Source organism: Leopardus geoffroyi, chromosome A2 (genome assembly GCF_018350155.1).
Source record: "Leopardus geoffroyi isolate Oge1 chromosome A2, O.geoffroyi_Oge1_pat1.0, whole genome shotgun sequence".
Classification (NCBI taxonomy): Eukaryota; Metazoa; Chordata; class Mammalia; order Carnivora; family Felidae; genus Leopardus; species Leopardus geoffroyi.
This window is the reverse complement of record NC_059331.1, coordinates 22651594-22669973: the sequence shown is the minus strand read 5'-3', so window position 1 is coordinate 22669973 and position 18380 is coordinate 22651594. Positions and strand designations below refer to the sequence as shown.

General features: G+C 42.0%; 1 protein-coding gene across 4 annotated transcripts in view; it reads right to left on the bottom strand.

Moving 5' to 3' along the window:
• Window positions 1-18380, bottom strand: part of CACNA2D3 (calcium voltage-gated channel auxiliary subunit alpha2delta 3) — an 866452-nt gene that overhangs the window by 735351 nt on the left and 112721 nt on the right. Inside the window, exon 1 of one of the 4 annotated variants that reach the window (XM_045493221.1) lies at window positions 7267-7370. The exons of the other annotated variants lie outside the window; for them this stretch is intronic. The gene's annotated coding sequence lies outside the window, so the exon portion shown is untranslated. Of the gene's footprint in view, window positions 1-7266; window positions 7371-18380 lie in introns of those variants that run through there. 4 annotated transcript variants of the gene reach the window in all.

Genomic DNA, 18380 nt, shown 5'->3' with positions numbered 1-18380 from the left:
ACACACAAGACCGTGCATGTTTCTGAACTTGAACTGTCTGTGCTGGGGAGACGGATTTTATACTTCCTTCACCCTCTGCAGAAGAATGGGTGAATGAGGAATTTTTTTCTTCTAGCCATGAGAAATCACAAAATGTTCAGAAGGAGTTCTGTGGTCACAAAATCCCGTGTCCAGGGGCGCCTGTTAAGCGTCCGACTTCAGCCAGGTCACGATCTCGCAGTCCGTGAGTTCGAGCCCCGCGTCAGGCTCTGGGCTGATGGCTCAGAGCCTGGAGCCTGTTTCCGATTCTGTGTCTCCCTCTCTCTCTGCCCCTCCCCCGTTCATGCTCTGTCTCTCTCTGTCCCAAAAATAAATAAACGTTGAAAAAAAAATTAAAAAATTAAAAAAAAAAAAAAATCCCGTGTCCAGACCAGGCAGAGTAAGAATTTCAACCAGGAACTGCCCTCCACCCTCATTATTAGCACCAAGGCCTAGAACACCCACTCTGTGCCAAGTCCACCATAAGGATCAGAGGGTCCAACAGTGGACACAGCAATCCTAGGACCACACTTAAGGGTCCAGCAGAAAGAAGAGGGACACATATGATCACAAATTCAGTTAATCCACACAGTAGCAAGTGTCAGAAAAAAAATCTAGGTGCCAAAAACTGAAACCAGACTGCAGACATGGAGAGAAAATGGGCTTGAGTAGTACTTCTGGTTCTGAAGATCTTTGTAAGGATTCAATGAGATCATTTAATTACAGCATCCAGCTTAATGTGGAGTCGCAAACTTGAGTATCCCATTCTACCTCCCTCTCTGTATCAGAGAAGCTGGAGAGAGAGGCTAAAACAAATTGCTTAACTTACTTGAATGAGCTCACTGCTCAGAGGAATGAGTAAACTACTCAGCCATTTATTCTTTCTGGAAATATAAGTGACCATTACTGTGTGCCAGGACACAGGTGCCAAAAATACGGCAGGGAATAGGTCAGACTATCCCCTCACTGCCATGGTGCTTATATTCTAGCGGGAAGACAAAACAAGGAGGAAATGAGTTCAGATCTCAGAGAAAGCTATTAAGGAGAAAAGGAGGCAGGGTTATGCATGACAGAGTTAGTAACTGGGCAAAGGTCTTAGATCACCCAGTCAAGTGCAAGCTCCTCTACAAAGATGACATATGAGCTGAGACCTGAGTGACAAGTCAGGTACATAAAGAAAAGGGAGGGAGGCGTATTCAAGTCAGAGGGAACACGAGAGGAAAAGTCCTGAGCAGAAAGAGGTTGGCATGGTTAAAGAGGATAAAGAAAGCCAGTATGGTCGAAGCCTTGTTAAACACTGGGGAGAAAAGGTGGGGGACCCAGTGGGGAAGGAGACACATCTTGGTGGCTTTGTAAGCCAAGGTGGGAATTTGAGGCACTCAATTCTAGGAGTCTGCTCCCCAGAGAAAAAGCACTATGTATGGCTCCAGGGAGTGACAGCTCAGCATGTATACAATAAGCACAATTCCATTAGAAAGCAGACGAATTTGTCCTGTGGCCAGGTCCATAGAAGGAATGGCTCACATAACTAAGTAAACAGCTGACATCGTTTACAAGCACCAAACATTACTGGGTTCACTTGTTGGAAGATGTTAGGATTAAAGACCCTGGATTCCCAAGGAGGAGGAGGAGGAAACATCTTCCTTCTACCCATATATTACTGAATCTCCACAGAACAGCTGGTCCGTAAACGCAACTGAAAATCCCTTAGCACCGCAAAAGCTGAGCAGCTAGAACCCAGCACTTTGCGTAAGCAACCGAAAATTCTGTCTCTTCTCAGAAGCCCCTATTGTGCAGCTACATAAATGTATTGGCAGGCTTCTGTTTTAACTAAACTGACTTTTAATTGTGTATGTTTCCTTCACAGAAAGCCCTGATGATATATATTTATGATGCTGTCCTCATAAAAGTTACTTAGGAGGACTCTTGGCATCATAGTAAATGCTTCCAGAGGTGACCACATGGCCTTGTGAGTCCTGAAAAACAGCCGCCAGGTGTCAGCTTGGCCATTCCCTCCTGGAGAAGGTCTTTTAATCCTACTGCTTGGCTCTCCATATAACAGAAATGAAATCTCACCAGTGCAGCTTAACTAAGTGGAGGCATATTTCAATTTTTTGTTAGTTTTTGGAGGACTTTTTTTTCCCCATTAAATATGCATGTTGGTTTAAGCTAGGCAACCTGAAGAATCAAGAACTCACAAGTGTGGATTATATCTACATCGGCTATGTTTGTTTCTCCCTGCATTACGGCTCTTGGCCCAACTCACTTGCTTCCAGATAACTACTTCCTAAGTGTCCTGTCAGGTTCACATCACCATGCCAGACTCATTCCCTCAGTTTAGCCACCCTGGTAGAAAGAATGTCTTTCTCACTGGTTCCTGGACAGAAGTCCAAAGAAAGCTCTCATTGGCCTAGTGTAAGTCACAAGCCCTTTTCTGGAGCAACTCATGTGTCCTAGGACCTTGGCGGGCCGACCCTGGGCATTCGTTCCACCTTGTGGCTGGAGCTTATAGGGTTCCAGCAACAAAACGAAGGAGGAGATGATCCTCAAAGACACCCCAAACTGGGCAATGGGAAAGCGTGATGACCAGGTTGGTACTTCAGCCACATCAGTCCACTCCAGCAGAGGTGTGAGTTAATGAGGTTACGTGTTGCATCTCACCATATGCAACTGAATAATGTGGAATCCTCCTTCCTAGCCAGCATCATCTGGAGCTTTATAATTCTCTGAGTTCTGCTTTCCTAGGCTATTTATTATTAATCAGTCCTGATCCCTTCAGGTGTTGTGAAAGCGTTCAATCAATACTTTCAAACACTTACATGACTGAGCAGAAATAGAACTACTTACCTCTAGAGCCATCCCCAACATTCTCAATTGGGTATTTTATATTGGCTCTTTCCCCTGGCCACTGATAGCATAAAATCTCTTCCTTCCAAGGTGTAAAAGGAAAGCTCTGACACTAGAATGTCTCAAAGACAAATCAAGTTTAATGGTAAAGGTGGTTTCAAGCTCATGAGCTACAGTGGAATCAAACCTACGTTACTTACTCTTTCTTGGCCTTCGTTCTCCAACATCAGGCAGAGTGGCCACCTTCCATCATCTGCCATCCCAGACGCTATCTGACACGACCTGCCATATTTGAGTGTACAGTTATTGTCTATCCCACAAGAATGTAAGCTTCAGGGGTCCAGGGCCTCATGTACTAGGGTAGCCCCAGGGCCTAAACAGTACTTACACATGGCCAGCACTCAGGAATTACTGTTTGGCTATAGGATAAGTTGTCACAGAATCCCTTTTTCTTCCATAAATTCCCATAGTAACCAATTTGGAAATGCTACAATAAACAATGATTAAATTAAAAGGCATTGTCAACCCAGCAGAACTAACTTCTGACTTATCCCTAGAATCTAAGCCATCCTCATCTTCAGTAGGATATCCAGCTAACCAGGGTTCCAGAAAGCCCTTAAGCCATGAAGGTTACTGTGCTTTGATGCCCCTCTGTTTCTATAGCCCTTTCACCCTTCCTGGCACCACTATGAACTTGCATACTTGATTTTTGTATAAAAATATTTTATAATACTTTCCTTAAATTGTACTGGGGTCTTGAATTATCCAACACAAGTTGGTCGGCTGATGAGGACTGAATGACAAGCCACCGTGGGGACTATCCCCACTTTCCAACTTCCTCAGTTGTCCTTGACTTGTCATCTCCAGTGGCCTCATCATTTCTCCAGCTGTGGGCCTCTGATGCCAACTGTATTCAGAAGATTCTCAGCAAAATGATCACACATCTTGAATTCGCCTACTGCAACCATGAAAGAACATTAGACTCACTGCCATTTGCCTAGTTAGTTCTATACCTGCCAGAAACGCTTTGAGGTCTTCTTGCTTTTGTGTTGACCAACAAAACCCCCTCTTTTTATAAACAAGCTTTTCAGAGAAGAAATTTACTCTAGCTGCAATCAACCTTTCTAGAAGGCAACATTCTCTCTGACGTGACAAGAGCCACTACAAAACAACCACGGCGGGAACAGCAGCTGCACGATACCGCTAACACCTAAAAGAGTCAGGGGGAAAATAGCTGGTGGGGGAAAACACCAAGTCCATAAACATTGCACAGAGGCGAGGCTCCCCAGCTCTCGTGCTACATGCGGCAACCAATTACTCTCTCAAAAGAAGAATGCAGGTCTTACATGAAGTGGAACAATTAATTTCACGCTTGTCATCCTGGCCTCAATAGTAAGTTGATTTGAATCAAATATTTGCGGTACATTACGGCTTGCAGGGGACAGTTCTGGTGCCTCCTGAGCTGACGGACTGCCTTGATGGCTACCATTGTAAAACAATCCATCAATAAGAGTAATTATGGTATTGATCAAAGCGGTTGCCTGCCTCAGATTGGAATCAATTCTCAGGAGTTGCTGGGAACAGAAATGTCTAATGGACTATTCCATCACTAGTCACTGCAGCAACTGAAACAGCTAATATTCTGGAAAGTTCTTAATAATTACTCATTGAATCTGCATTTCTGCTTCAGTGCTCCTAACTAGACCCTGCTTACTGTAGCCTGAAAGTCGGTCCAAGTGGGGGAAGGAAGGGCCAAATGCAGATGTATAAAGTGCTGGCATTGACCAAAAAGAAAAGAAAAGAAAAGAAAAGAAAAGAAAAGAAAAGAAAAGAAAAGAAAAGAAAAGAAAAGAAAAGAAAAGAAAAGAAAAGAAAAAAAATGTAGAACAAATAATGTGGAAAACTACCTTCAATAATTTTATTGTGTCCTGTTAATCAGAGAAGTTTTTTTGTTTTTGTTTTTTTTACAGAGTTTCTGGGTGAGAAAGTATACTGGGAAGAAAACTGTATCTCATAGATGCTGCTCTTAGAGAGGTCCCAGGCAAAAGAAGAAAATTCTGCATTTCAATGGTGATGGCATCAGTATCAGAGTAACACATTATCATTAATGTGAAATTCGCCTGCAGGTGCCATTCACCATTTCCCAGATCATGTGGGAAAATCTGGGAAGCAGCATGAACTTGGGGAAACCCATATTAGCACATAAGCCTAATAAACCTCCTTTCTTTTTCTCTCACTCAAAAGCCTTTTTGATTTACAATCAGGTTCTGCTGTACCCAGGGCAGCCCCTACATGGAACAGGAAGAGGCCTGAAGCTGCTACACTCCTCACCAGGTGGTCTCTTGACCCGCACAGCTGGAGAGAGGGTAGCTGTTCAATCTTGAGGACTTCCTTCTCTGGTCCTAGCAAGACCTGGTACCCAGCACAGACTGCACATCTCCACTAACAAGATTACAGATGTAACAGAAAAGGTGTTGCTGTCTCAGGTTTAGAGGCTTCCCTTTCAGGTTCTCAGCATACACAACCTTCTTTCAGGGTGCAGGCCAGTGATTCATCCTCGCAAAGCCTTACTTCTTGCCCCTAAATTTGACATTGACATTCCCTTTCCAGCTACGGCTTTTGCGTTTTCATTTTCTCATTATTTCATTGCTTGTCCAGCTCTGACCCTTAACCTCTCTGTGCTTCCATACATCTATGTCTACTCCTGTAAAGGGGGAGGAAATGATTAATTCTGAGGGTACAGTGTTTAGAAAAGGCTTAAAGACATCGGATGTGACTTGAGGGATTCCCCAAGTACCAAAGTACCTAGCAGTGGAGATAGGGGAGAGGTTTTCAGGCAGAATAAATAAAAATAATATCAGCAGAGGCCAGAGAGGAGAACGGGGCGTCAGCTAGTGTCGTCTACAGCACAACAGTATTGTGGCAGAGACAACCCACATAGGGTGGGACGCACACAGGGAAGGGCCTGGCATACAGAGCTCCAAGCATTATACTTCCTTAGAGGTAGCAGGGAGCCAGCTGATGGAAATATTATTGTACAAAAGGGAACCCAGAATCGTTGTGCAAGATGAACTGAGAAAAGGAAAAGGAGTGGGAAGACCAGTCAGGAGGAGAGATGATGCTAAAACACCAAATTCTTACAAAATAAATCTGTCATTGGGATACTATTTCAAATAGCAAGCGGATTAATACTCACGCGGACATTTCCCAATGCACAGCGTCACCCTGCATTTCATCACCCTGCATGTGGCTGCGAGAGTGGCCACAACATTATTAGGAATTTACAGGATCATTAGCCGCCCTCCTATTTATCAAAGCCCTATAAGATGCCTGAGTGGATTCTGAGTTCAGTTTGGAAAGTTTCAAGATAACAATATATTTATTCAGAGGCTTAGACGGTTTTAACGCCAGAATGACTCTTAACTCTGCTTAGCACTGCAAACATTACCATTAAGTCAAACATGATTCCAACTTAAAAGGGGGAAATCAGGTTAAGGCAGGTTTTAACCTGAGAGAAAAATGTGTGCAATAGAAACCAGGCAGCCACTCCACCAGGGAAAAGTTACAGATGTTTGTCTTTCCCTCAGCAACCAAATATTAATTTCACTGATGGTGAGATTAAGGAGGCAGACAATACTCAACTGAGATTACGCCAGTGCTTTTATCTGCAATTGGCAGCACCCTGAAGCTGGGGCTGGAGGATGGGAAAATGTCCTATTAATGCTCTGCACAGCAGATAGGTTGATAAAGCCTCCACATTGCAGATAAGGACTGTGCTCGTCCTAGAAATCCACGGACTCCCTTAGAGCATGCAAGCCACTGGGTACAGGGTTCTCCCATATCTTTCTTGTTGCTTCCTATGAATTTCTGATAGGGAAGAGTTTCACATCAATTCAAATAAGTTAGTAACAACAGTAACAACAATAATAGTAATAGCAACTGACACTGATGCAGCACTTATTACATGCCAGGCTGTATTCTCAACATTGAACATGTAGTCTTTACAACAACCCCGTGCATTAGGTACTATTATTACCTCCATTTTCATGCAGGGGAACTGAAGCTCAGCGAAGTTCAGGAATTTGCCCAAATCCTTGTCTTCTCCCATTAACACTCAGGCACACATACGTAACCACCTGGAAGCTACCAGAAGGTTGCATTTGGTGGATACCTCGTCACACTCCTTCAGAGTGAATACATTGTGTTGTTCCCCAAAACAACAGTGGATTATTCTAAGCTACTTAAAGGTTTTAACTGGCTCCTAAGCCACCCGACAAAGGGGAAACGGAAGTGTGGGATGGAAGCCGATTGGGAGATAAAGAACCACCACTTAACCCAGCTCCTATCTGGAAATGGAAAATGACCCTCGAGAGATCGGACACATCCCTGACAAACCCAAACCTGTCATTTGATGGGAGAGCATCGCTCCTCAGAGAAGTGCTTCTCAAGTGGTCTCCAACTGCATCAACATCGCCTAGGAAAATGGAAAAAATCCGTATGTCGGAGCCCAGCCCCAGCCCCGTGACTCACTGTGAGGAAACACAAGGAACTGCATCTTAAACAAGATCCCTGCGTGATTTTATGGAGAGTCCTGGATTAGAAACTGAAGTCATCCCGATCTTGCTACCGTGGACTCCTCCAAATTGCAAGCACACATACACGAATATGCAAATACCTTCCTCCCTATCAAACATGTGTAACAGGAATAAAGAGACCCGACCACAACCTCTTATTCACAAAGGAATTAATGCCGCAAAGCTCCTTATGCTGAACAAAGAAACACCTTAAAAACACACGCTTGCTATAGTATTTTGAAATATGTCACACCAACAAGAAGATGCTCTGGGCAACATTGCCTGAAGCAGTTGGGTCAAATCCAGGGCAGTTTTGAATCTTTGCTATTATATTAAAGGTCTAATTTCAGAGCCATCAGTAAAAAAGAAGGCCACAGGATGATTCAGTGAGAAAATGAACCAAATCCTAATCTTTCAAGACCAGCCAAAACCACAGGATCATTCAAAAGGCAAAATTGGGTGACTCTAGGATGGCCAGCAAAGTCTCAGAGAGTACTGACAGTTGCTGAGGCCAGGGAATGACTTCAGGTGAGAACCATGCTGTGTGGAAGCTGAGATCCACTGTGCTTCCTTGGGGCCTATTCCTCCTGCTGGCCACACTCTTCTGGCCACCCCAAGACCTCTCCACCCTCTCGAGGAACCCTCGGTCAACAGCAGGCTCTGGAATAGTAGGAATACGGGAAGTGTCACTCAGATCCCTGGCACAAACGAGCTGGGCGACCACAGCCAGACAGCAGGGCACAGATGGCAAACGCAGAATAGAATAGACAACAGAATAGAGAGCAGAGAAATTCAGTTCGGTGTCCCTGGGTGGGCAGCCTGCACGAAGATACCAGAGTGAAGAGCAAGACCATGGAAGCCTTGGTGTGGAATGTGCAGGAACTCCTGGAGACAAAAAAGTCTGCTTTTAAAGACCTGAAGCCAAGTCCTAATTACAAAATCACTGGCCAGGTAAGTCTTTACAGAATCCACCCCCTCAAAGACTTCTAAAACAAAGAAAAAGTAAAAATAAATCCTAGTAGACAGGAGACAGCCAAGACACCGCCCCACTGCCCTTGACTACAGAAATGAGACAGCTCCCTGTTCATGCTTGACCCTGAGACAGACATTTCCTTAATAGGTAGGGCTGATGTTATCTACTAGTAAATCTATATATACCCATAGTATAATTGAGGTATTCTCAAATAACGTTTGGTGTGCAATCCAGTACGCGGAGCTCAACCTAAATCTAGCGCTATTTTCCTGACAATCGCATTATCAGACCATCCTTGGAGAAAGCAGAGGTTTTTCCTGTAAGGATCTGCTTGTCCTTGAGCAAAATTGTATAAAGGGAATTTTTATTTTTTTAAACGATATTATCGTACTAACAAGGCAGCTCTGCAAAAACAGAAATTGGACCCACTGGGATCCAGGCACTTTACATACATGTATCTTGAGGTCCCAATTAAGGAGTATTTCTAGAGACATTACTACAGGAATAAAATCTTTCAAAAGCTGCTAATAGACAGTACATAAACACTGGAACCAAGCAGAGTTCAACAGGAGAGCTTGAATAGTAAAACACCAGGGCCTCGCTATAACCCAGCACGTCCTCAAATTTCACACTATTGTTCTGTCTTATCAACGGAATCATTTTATGACAATATCATTTTGATATTTATCTAACTAGCCCCTTGGAGCCGGGTCACCTAATAGTACTTCTGCTCCTTATCAGTGCCACACTTAAGCTCCAAAGGAACAATATGTGTTTAGATTCAAGAGAAAAAATACAGATTTCAAGGGCCAGAGCAGACACAAGGCAAACATTGTTTAGGGAGGCAATAAAGCTACTCCATTTCTGAAATTGCCCTAAAAACTAGATAGCGTGGGATCAGTGTGGAGGGGAAGGCTGCAAGAGCCCTTTTTTGACCAAAATAGGTTGACGGTTGAAATTTCCACCCATTTGCACTCACTACAATGCCACGGTCTACAGATTCTAAATAAACAGTGGCAGATGGCAGTAACGATGCTTCCATGAAGAATCCCGCATTTGTCACCTTATTCCATCCTAAATAATCTATGGTTTCAAATTAAGTTGGTTATGCAGATATACTTGTCATCTCTTAACTTCAAAACAAAAAGACACTGATTCTCACAGCAGAGTTGGAGATGCTCAGCAATTATGCTTCAGAGGCTGACTCTACTTCCCCACCTCTTGCAGTGACTTGAGTCTATCACTCTCATCTTTTGAGGAATCCTCTTCCCTCCTGTGCCCCCAAGCCTATCCTTGCCCCCCTTTTCAAAACCCTGTAGCAGGATCTATGCCATGCAGGAGCCAAACCTGGATTGATTTCCCACTGGGTATCCATTTCCCAGCCTCTCCACTTGATCTGGCCCTGACCGCGTCTACCCATCCCCCTCACCATTCTCCCCTCTACATTCTTCGGCTGAGACTGTCCATACCTCACAATCTGCAAGTTGTGCTGCCCTGGAGCATGTGCACCTGCTTCTGCTTCTACCTAGAATGCTCTCTGTTCCTATCTCCACTCCTCCTTGTCATCAGGTCTCAGATTGAACGTTATCTTCATTGCAGAATAAATGATCCCTTCCCTGGACACAGAGATGGAACCACTACCTAGCAGCACACTAGCAGATGGCCTGTTGCTCTGCCTAGTTCTTACTTGCATCTGAGGACACTGTCTTGCTCATTTGTTTCTCATTTCCTTCCCCCACAAGACAGTAAGCTTCCTAGAAGCAGCACCTTGATAACCTTTGTAAATAAAATGGATGTATAGTTGTAACCACATGTTCACCACTGACCACAAAACAGGACTCTGCCTGATCCTAGTACGTATATCAGAACAAAATAACCAGTCATGAAAATCAAATAAGAAAAGTGGTAAGTAATATTCACTGGGCTAGTAAGACTCTTGCTGATCATGGCTGCTTTCTATCAAACTTCAGACTTCACAAATATTGTATTCCAAGAGCACATAATGATTTGTAGAAAAGCAGGGTTCTCTGAGGACCTTCACAAGATGTACACGTCCAATGCATTTCAGAGAAGTCCTGACCAGTTCACCACTAACTGGTAACACAGGGCACTGACGCTGTGATATGAAAAGCATCAGAATATGATCTTTTCAAACACCAAAAAGGCAATTAAAGAGTCATCGGTAGCTATTTGGAGTCGCTGTGGACCACCTTTATATTATTAAGAGACAAGAAAAAGAATGGTCCCACTCACCCACCCAAAAAAATCCACAGTTTTGGTATACAATGTTGAATGCTTGTATATTCATCAGGGTTGTCCAGAGGCACAGAACCAAAAGGATGCATATATATAGAAAGTAGAAGATCTATTATAAGAAATTGGCTCACACAAGTATTGAGAACAGCAAGTCCAAATCTGCAGTGTGGACTGGCAGCCTATAGACCTAGGAAAGCCAGTGGTGCAGTTCCAGTCCCAAGGCCAGCAGGTGGAGACCCAGGAGAGCCAATGGTACAGATGAAGTGTAAAGGTAGTCTGCTGGAAAATTCCCTCTTGATCAAGGAGGCCAGTCTTTTTGTTCTATTTAGGCCATCAACTGATTAGATGAGGCCCACCACATCATGGAAAACAATCTGCTTATTCAAAGTTCACTGATTTAAATGTTACTCTCATCCGAAGAAAACCTCTCCAAGTTGATACAGAAAATTAACCATCACAAGTCCACCCCTTGCCAACTTGGCATCCACATGCATTTCCTTAAATCATACCTAACCTCTAAATAAAGGCAACGACAAGGTCATATTCCACCTAATATGATAGAACTAATCTGTGTACAACCAAAATGCACTAACCCTTTCCCCAGAAGAGGGTGTGAAATCCCTGGATGATGCTTACTCTTCTCTTTAATATCCAGTAATTTAAATTCCACAATGTAAAGTTAGTAATACTTAAATACTATGATATAAAGTCAACACATCTTATATTAGAAGGGTAACACAGGGAAGAAAACAAAGATATTTGCTACACACATAGACACATTCATAACAAAATAAGGAGGAAATACTCATGACTGTTACAGTCCTCATTTCTGTGACCAGTTAAGTGGTCATAGTTGTGCTGCCTTGGGGCATTTGCACCTGCTTCTGCTTTTACCTAGAATGCTCTTTGCTCCAATCTCCATTCCCTCTTGTCATCAGGTCTCAGATTGAATGTTATCTTAATTGCAGAGTAAATTATACCTTCCCTCTTTATATCCACCCTCTTTCCACCATCCATTCTGTATTCCCTTTGCCTTTAGCAAGCACCTCACACTGTGGCTCTTTACCTGATGGAATGACCAAAGCTTACGGTCTTAAAACTAAGGCAGCCATAACAAAATGCCACAGACTGAGTAGCTTAAACAATAGGACTTTGCTTGCCAACAGTTCTGGAGGCTAGAAGACCCAGATGAAGGTACAGCCAGGGCTGGTTTCCAGTGAGGACTTTCTTCTTCATTTGCAGGGGCCACCTTCGTGCTGTGTCCTCTTCTTTGTGTGTGCACACTCCTGGTATCTCTTCCCTCTTCTTATAAAGACACCAGTCCTAATGCTTTCATTTAACCTTGATTACCCCTCCATTAAGGCCAAATCTCCAAATATAATCACATTGGAGGTTAGGGCTTCAACACATGAATTTGGGTGAGGGAAAAAACATAATTTAGTGCCTAACAGCTTGCAATAATATTCCCAGTCTCACCCAGGGTCATATGCAACAAGTAATAGTTACGGGAAATAAAACTATTACATTTTCTAGACATTTTAGAGAATATTCTATTTATTCACCCAAATTTAATACGTTTGGCCAACAGTTTGAACACTTTTTTTGAAGCTAAGAGATGACAAGTATATCTGCATAACCAACTTAATTTGAAACCATAGATTATTTAGGATGGAATAAGGTGACAAACGCGGGATTCTTCATGGAAGCATCGTTACTGCCATCTGCCACTGTTTATTTAGAATCTGTAGACCGTGGCATTGTAGTGAGTGCAAATGGGCAGAAACTATGTCCTATGTACGCTGTTCTAGGCACAGCACATATAGGCAGTAATCAAATGAGACACCAGAGTACGTCTTGGTGTCTTGGCTGTTGGTCACTGTGGCCCACTCCTCTCAGATATGAGGTCCCAATATGGAATTTCAAATCCTTTCATTGCAGGTAATTTTTCTTGAATTATAGATTCAGTGTCAGTTCTGTTTCTTGCTTTACTTTTCTTTTTCAGGGGCTCCTATTAGTTATATGTTAGATCTCCTTTGTCTGTCTTCAATATTTGTCCCTGTCTCTTGAATTATATTTTTTCTACTTAAAATGTTCCTAATTTTCACCTTCTCTTTCTTTGAAGGCATTTTCTGTTGTGTTTATTTGCTCTTGTGTTGCTTCTAGTTTAATCTTTATTTCTACAGGATTTTTTCTTCCGTTTCCAATGGCCTTCCTCACTTGTTACTTCATTTCTTAGATTTTTTTCTATTTCGATTTATGTTGCTCTGATATCTTTTATCACTTTGTTAATGAATTTTCATTCTGACAACAGTAAATTATAGTGTTAACCTGTTTTATGGGTTCATGTATGTAGCATGTTATATGTAGAGATGTTACTCTGCTCTTTATTCTTTTTATCTCGCTTTGTCTTTATATAAGATTTTACCTCCATAGTTTTCTATGGCCTATATTTATGTGAAATTAATTTTCCTGAACTTTCAGGAAGGAGCATGGCTCAGAGTGGCTTTCTAACTTCAGAGTTCCCTCTCCTGTTGTTTTCATAGAGTGTTAAAAAAAAAATGTATGCTGGTTGCTTTCTGAGATACCCTAGCTCTATTTCTACCTTCACGTTCACTTTTATTACTTTTAGAAAGAGAGAAAAAAATTTCTGTAAGCGTCTGGGCAAAAGAACAAGCGACTTACAAGGGAAAATTGTTATAATCAGACTTTGAAAGTAACATTTAAAACACTCAAGGAAAGAAAATATGTGCCAAGGATTTTCTATCCAGCAAAATTATTTTCAAGTATAAGGGACAAAAGTTACATGTAAAGCCTCAGGGAATATAGTCCCCTTGAGCCATTTCTGAGGAATACACTAGAAAATAAGATTCAGAAAATCGAAATGGCTAAAGAGAGGAGATTAGGACCGGTGGTAAAGATGAAATGTATAAATTCATATAAAATATATATGTGGAATAAATATATAAGTGAAAGATATATAAATGAAAAATTAAAACTAAATGAGTGCTACAAGGGAAGGTATAGTATGAAATGGCTACATGCCCTCAAAATGTAGATACAGTACAATAATTTTTTAATAAAGAGAAGAGAAAAACAAATTTTAAAATATGCTTTAAGTATTTTGAGAAGTCATATTCATGAGATCTTATTCTGAAACGTTTTATAAATAAGACCAAACAAGTGAATTATTAAGAGTTATGAGACATTCTAATTCTATCATCCCTTTGTCCTTGGAACCTAGTTTCTTGATGGAAAGACAGAAGATACAGACGTAGTATATATAAGGTCAAAAACTCTATGGCCCTATCTTTGAATTGGAAGTATCAATATGAAATCATAATTTTTTTTAATTTTCTTAATTTATTTTTATTTATTTGGAGAGAGAGGGAGAGAGAGAATCCCAAGGAGGCTCCATCCTGTCAGCATAGAGACTGATGTGGGGCAAAAACTCACCAACTGTGAGATCATTACCTGAGCTGAAATCAAGAGTCAGATACTCAACTGACTGAGCCACCCAGACGCCCCTAAAGTATTTTACACACACACACACACACACACACACACACACACACACACACACACACAGAGTTATATTTATACATCTTTATCCTTGCCAGCTTTGAGCTTTGTCCCCTAAGTGGAGCTAGAAACAAAGACTAACCAAGTAACACTGAGCACTTCTAGCACTCAGACTGTGGCCTCGATATACTTATTTCTCACTAACAGAAATCAGAATATCTTGCAGAAATGGCCGATTCCAGGTGTGGAGTAGGAAATGTACATGAAAAGCCTAGAAAATCTTTTGTAGCAGGGAAGCAAAGACTGTTAGGGCCATGTCAAATGATGCCCTCGTGAAGAGGCTCTCCCAAGGAAAAGATCTGAGCTTCAAAAAGATGATAACTGTAACTAAGTGAAACTCAGAAAATATGTTTAGATCCATCTGTTCATAATAATACTAACAAAAAAGCACACAACCCATTGGTTCCCTTCCAAATACAATAGGGGAGAGATTCCCTACCTTGAACCTGGTGAACGAAAGCAAACAATCAAGGATTCCTCCTGCCTATCTTTACAAATTATACTGAACCAGAAGTCAACAGAGGCAAGGAAACACTTCTTTATAGAAATATTCCAGCTAACAAATGAAAAATAAATGATACACCCAGAATATCACTGCTTTGCAATCCTAGGAAGTGACGGATCTAGGCATCAGACACCAATAGCAGTGAATGACACAGAGAGAGCGGTAGGTGCCATGTGCCTCCCAGCGAAACAACACTCTGCCACTGCCCAGAGTCCTGCCAAGGAATTAGACCTGAGTCTGGTCAAACCTGTCAACAGCAGCTGCCAATTAATTTACAGGAAATTCCAAGGACAGAAGAACAGGATGAACTCCATTATGACTGAGCAATCAGCAAAATACAGTTAAATGGCCTGATTTTTAACTAATAAATTGTAAGGGAGGAAAAAAAAAAACAAGGGGTGGAGGAGGAGATAGCAAAGAGAGAGGAAACGAGTGAAACTATAGTGTGTCTGAGATGCACACTTGAGTGGCCAAACTGCAAAGAAACACAAGAAGGCAACAAAATGAGAGAATATCTCTGCCCTTAAGGTGTGGAGAGGAAGACAAAAATAAATTAAAAAATACATAAATTCCCAAAGCAATCAAGTTTATTTATAAAAAATTCCCTACCAGGTGACAATGACAATAGAGAAGCAAACCCCAAACTCATCATGACCACTATACTCTTTAAAAAGTATACATTCTTGTGTTCCATTTCCATTTGGAGCACTGACAACAGGTGGGAGCATTGGTGACGGCTTCCATTTTCCAAAATCAGCATTCACTCCTGGTTAACAGTGGTGAGGGAATGAGAGAAAACAGTGTAAACCCACAGAAGAAGGCTTTCTGAATAGATGCTGTTTCTTAAACTCTGCATTATGCTGAGTAACAATTCCATTATATAGAGTATCAAAAGTTGGCCGATGAAATCCATGCCCCAGGCCAATTGCCACATCACCAGAGTGGGAAGCAATCCAACATACCAGGCTCTAGATGAAGGATGAGAGGGAAGGCCTGGCCTAAGGTCAAAGGCCCTAGCCTTCAAACAGAAGCCAACCTTAGAACCAAAAATCTATTTTCTCTTTGGTTCAGCACAAGCTACCTTTTAAGTCCCCAAAGGAAGGATCATTCACTCACTCACTCACTCACACACACACACACACACACACACACACACACACACACACACTCATTCTCAATCATTAAAACAAACATACAAACAAAAATCCTGTATTCTTTGACAATCCAGCCACCTGTAGGCTATGACCATAGAATTTATTGTTCAAACGAGGACACCATTAAGCTTGATAGGGAGTGACATTAATAATTATGCCAGACAACTGGTATAAACTGGCATTGTCCTGGACAAATCAGGACAAAAAGATACCTTAGGTATGACCCACCCAACAAATTTTAAAGTGCTCATATGTCACCTAAATCCTTCCAGAATTCTAGTTTCAGCCTTTATACAAAAGGTAAAAGTATGTAATTACCAAACTATCAATGGATCCCCAAAGGTAGGAAGAAGATCATTTTAAGAGGTACTTGGACAAATATATACTGTTTATCTTATTAGTCAAATATTTCAATGTGAATTGAATAATGTATAGATAGCATCTTAAACACATGATTTCAAATATTTTATTGCTTACAATGAAACTAAAGTCTTTCAAAATGTCCACTGATTTAAATTAAGAATGACTAGTAAATGCCTCTGCATGCTTTTTTTCTTCCTTCGGCCAATCAGTCAACAAGTCTTTGCTGAACCCTTACTATGAGTAGGGCATTACCCCAGATCCTGGGGCCACAGTGGTGACTCTGGACTCTCCTCAGGGAACTTATCAGCCACTGAGTCTTTACAACAATTGATGTTACGTTTAAAGCTAATGAGGCATTTGATAGTTTGATTGACTCTGTTTTACAGTTAACAATTTTAACATAGTTTTATTCAACTAATATTTACCAGTCAGTTTAAAGCCCAAGAGGAAATGTTCTTTTTTCACGATCACCTCCAATGTCTCGGCTGCTTCTGGTTCACCAGCTGCTCTCCCCAGGTCAAGATTCAGTGCTTTTCCCCACTCCCTGACTAAATTAGTCTTGCTTGGGGCGCCTGGGTGGCGCAGTCGGTTAAGCATCCGACTTCAGCCAGGTCACGATCTCGCGGTCTGTGAGTTCGAGCCCCGCGTCAGGCTCTGGGCTGATGGCTCAGAGCCTGGAGCCTGTTTCCGATTCTGTGTCTCCCTCTCTCTCTGCCCCTCCCCCGTTCATGCTCTGTCTCTCTCTGTCCCAAAAATAAATAAACGTTGAAAAAAAAATTAAATTAGTCTTGCTCATCTATAGCAGGTGGGGCCACTTGACTCAACAGCTGAGCTAAGCTTACTCAAAGGACACCCAGTAGTGGTGCTCGGATGCCATGATTTCTCAGTTTCTCCCCAGTGCCTCCTAGGTTGAAAAGGACTGAGGGGACACTATTGGGCTCTGGGCAGCATGTGCTATAGAATTAGGTTGTTCTCCGGCAGAAGATGGGGAAGCACTGTCACCTGAATATGTACCCCCCTACACAAAGGAAGCAGATTTACTCATGTGGTGTATCTAAGACACACATGTCAAACATTACCAGTATCTTTTCCACACACTATTGTGGGCTGACTATATGTTATACGTGCCACACAGGTATACATCATGGATGTGCTAACCTCTGTGACCTTGGGGGAAAAGAATAGAAGAAGCCAAAACTAGTATTGCACAATTTGGAAAGGACCTCCAGAAACATTCTAATTTCAGTATCTACAAATCCAGTAAGGAAGGCAAGGCAGGTATTGTTATCCAAACTCAACAGCTAAGGAAAATGAGGTTTGGAAGGATCTGTGACTTGTCCAAACTCATGCTGGTAAAAAGTGGTCAAGCTGAGTCAGAACTCAAGAACTTTCTGTTTGGCTGTTTTTTGGGTTTTTTTTTTTTTTTAAGTTTTATTTATTTTGAGAGTGAGAGAGAAAGAGCACAAGCAAGCGGAGGAGGGGCAGAGAGCGAGGGAGAGAGAGAATCCCAAGCAGGCCCCACAGTGTCAGCACAGAGCCTGACGTGGGGCTCGATCTCATGAACCATGAGATCATGACCTGAGCCGAAATTAAGGGTCAGATGTTTAAGTGACTGAACCACCCAGGTGCCCCTCTGCTTGGATGTTTTAAGTCTGGAGTCTGGAGCCAGATAATAGGTGGCCGACTTTGGGCCCCAACCCCCCCAGGATTGTTTTATGTGTGTGCAGGAGGGGATGTTTTGTTTTCTGTTTGACTGGTTCTCCCTTTTGATTCTAAGTAATCTTTTTTTGTTAAAAGTATCAAATGCTTTTCACTGACCTGAAGAATAAGTGTAATGAAAAAAAAAATGCTATCATTTATGCAGAAACGTAAAAGACACGCAGTTCCTCATGCAATATGAACAGTCACCAACCCTAAAGTTTGTGAGCACTGAAAATAATGAACCCGTGTGAACGTATAACAGACTAAATACTGAATATGATCAAGAGCACCCATTCCATTTTTGGCCAGATTTGTCTGGCATCAACCGGCGTTTTTCAAGCATCTAATGGCTCCCTTGGTCTTGAGTCTTCCCACACCATCCCCTGTCTCCCTAGGTAGTGAACCCAAGG